Genomic DNA, 3,403 nt, shown 5'->3' on the forward strand with positions numbered 1-3,403 from the left:
TTTGTTGTTATTATTTTTTACAAATAATCTATCTGCAATGACCAAATATAAGATGCTTGGGAGAACAGTTACTAGAGGCTTGACAGAACATCCATTGCTCAACTGAATATATACCCAATAGCCACTATCAGACTCATTAAACTCAAAATTTAGTAGAAACAAACACACCACTTATAATAAGTATAACAGAATAATATCTGGTTATGATGATTATAAATTGTTTTTTTCTGCTGATTAGAATGAAAAGAGTATTATTGTAATAATACCATGTGTTAGTCCTGCCAAGCATTGTCAATGCAATCAATAGTTTCAGAGAAAAGATGAAAAAGTTATTCCCCTTTGGTTCAATAATCTGTCAGGCATAATAAGAAGCCGCCTTCAAGTCGTCAATGTTTTTTTTGGCTTCAGCATTATTGGAAATTATTCTGATGAATGGCCTTTCATAGACAATTTGTTATTTCTGGTAGGATTCATTCTCAAATTGAATTGGTCATTTTGTTGAAGAAATAAAATAAAATGGGTACTGTCTGAAGTTTCAATAGAACCTTTGTGACATCATTGCCTCCATACATGCCTTCTGGTCAATACAAAGTTGGGTTTCTATATAGAGGATCTCCAAGTCATCATTCACATGCAATTTAAAAAAAATCAACCTATTATAATCAAGAATTACCTAGTAGGAGAGGGTGATGTTCTTGTTTTTGTCCAATCAGGGGATTGATACTGTCCATGCATTGATGATAAAGATCTGATTTTCTGGTAGTAAATTGTTACCACAGGGTTCTGTAGAACTTATGTGGCACCAAAGGCATAATCTATACCATCCAATCTGTATATTATTAAAAAAAAAACATGAATCAAATTAAAACAAACAACACCATTGACAAAATGACTAAAAGAATAACAACAGTCGAGATAAACTGCATAGAAACCTGACTGTTTGAGCAACAGGGACACAACAAAACACTGGGGATTAACAGACCAACTACTCATTCCTTTCCATAGCAAAAAAGGAAATAAACAGTAACCAGTCAAAAAGTAGTGGTATGGTAAGAAAGAGAAAAAGATTGGGAAAATCAATCACAAGTTGCTGTTTTAAAGATAAATAGGACCAGGAAATTTTTTAACTTCAAAGACTTCTAAGGTATGGTGTATACTAAAACATGAGAGAGAATAATGAATTTTAAGTTACTAGTCTGAAACCTAGGTGGCTTGTTCAGTGACTGCTTGAATTTTTTTTATGGTGTGTGAATTTCTTACTTAATGAGTAATACAAGGATAACTGTATTTGATATATGGGTTCCTAGCAAGGTAAACATTTCTGTCAGACCAGGGTGGGGTCAGTATTCAGTTTGTTGTCAAGTCCGTATCTCAGATAGTGTAAGCAATAGGTCAACTATATTTGGCATATATGGAATGCCTTGACTATAAGGTGAACATGTCTGTCTGGCAGGTTTCATATAGCCCTGACTTAATTTTAATGGTTTTGTCATTTTTGGATACATATAATAATAGATCATTTCTATTAGGCATATGGCATGATTGTACATGTCACGCTTGTAGGGTTCATATGACCATGACCTCATTTTCATGGTGCATTGAACAATATTTAGTTTTCATGGTTTGGTCTCTTTCTCAAGCAATAGGACCACTATATTTTGTGTATGGACTGATTTTAAGGAGGACATGTCTGTCTGGCATGGTTTATGTGACCTTGAACTCATTTTCATTGATCTTTGATAATGATTTGTGTATGTACTTCTTGTAATAGAACCTTCATATAACCAGATTTATAGCATTATTTCATTCTATAAAAGTAATGCTGGACGAGACATTTCTCAGAGTGTGCACCATAGTTTACATATTAAAACCATGATTCCTTATAATCATTGGTTATTGGATCATTTCAAAAAATCATTTTCTCAAAACTTTTCATCTACGAAATTTGATTAGTTTTAAACTTGGCAATTATACCACATCTCCTTCTATTTTTTTGAATATTTGTTGTGCTGTCGAGATTCACAAAATAATGAAAAAGTCAATCATTTTCAATTCAATTCAGAATTGAATCACCAAATAGTGACAGCTAAGCAGGATATGGCATTCTATGTTTAGGCAAAGGTTATATCTTTGGTTAGATTGCTAGCTAGCTGGGCCGTAAAATCATGTTTATATGTGGTAGTTCACAACTTAAGAGGATCCGAGGTGGGCCTTTTTTTTTTAATTTGGTTGGTTATATAGGTCAGTCATTAATTGCCCCCTTATAAAAAGTTCCGGATCCGCTACTGCACAAAACTCAAAGCTTTTTCAAGTATAAGCTGCATGGGAGTCATATTGAAAGTCATATTTCTGATAGAGCTTACTATAAGGCTACTATAAGGCTCTAGGGTGTTAGAAACTATAAATACTATAGTCACAATACGGCTTCAACAATAATTTTGATACTTGTAGTAAATCTTTATATTTTAAAGCTGATTTCAATGAGCGTGTAGGCAAAGGTAATATCTTTGGTTAGATTGCTTGCTAGCTGGGCCGCGAAGTCATTGTTATGTAAGGTAAACTACCCTCCGTCAGGAGTAGACTAGTCCAATAAGCAATCTATCGGTCTCTAAGATTAGGCTACTTCGAACTACATAACAATGACTTCACGGTTCAACTAACAAGCAAGCTAGCCAAAGAGAATACATGTAGCTACACCTTCAATGGAATCAGCTGTAAGGCTATCAACATAAAATCAAAAATAGTAAAGCAAGCAAGACATTTCATCGTATGCACTCTTGTTCTCACATTAATTAACAAAAATTGTATATAATGACAGACCGTAGCCAACCACAACTACTCCAGTTTACAGCATAGCGTATAAAGCAGATGAATGAATAAATATTTATTTAGAGTTGGTATGGTTTGTGCATCAAAGTTGAGATTCAAACAAAATTATAAGATAATATAATCTTGATTTATCTCAAAACTCATGCAAAAGGGCAATACATTTATATAAATACAGAACACGATATTTTTTTTTTATCTAAACAGGATAAAAGGTTGAAATATTTACATTATCAATAAAAAAAAATGTATGTATCAAAACATTTATTTTTATTTTTAAAAATTGTAAATGCCATTTTTGTCGAGCCTGTGACTTTTGTTGCAGAATGCTCGACATAAGGATAGTGATCCGATCTAAAGCTTTATACTTTAGACGGTGGAAGACCTTGGTGCCTTATATTTTGTATATAGATACCTTATGTTACAAAGTATCCGTCTATCACATGTCCATTGTCCTTGACCTCATTTTCAGGGTTCAGTGGTCTTGATGAAAAGTTTAAAATTATTTGTGATGTTAATTTCTCTCTTATTATGAGTAATAGAATAACTGTATTTGGTATGTGCGTACCATGAAGGT

This window comes from Mytilus trossulus, chromosome 2, assembly GCF_036588685.1.
Source record: "Mytilus trossulus isolate FHL-02 chromosome 2, PNRI_Mtr1.1.1.hap1, whole genome shotgun sequence".
Classification (NCBI taxonomy): Eukaryota; Metazoa; Mollusca; class Bivalvia; order Mytilida; family Mytilidae; genus Mytilus; species Mytilus trossulus.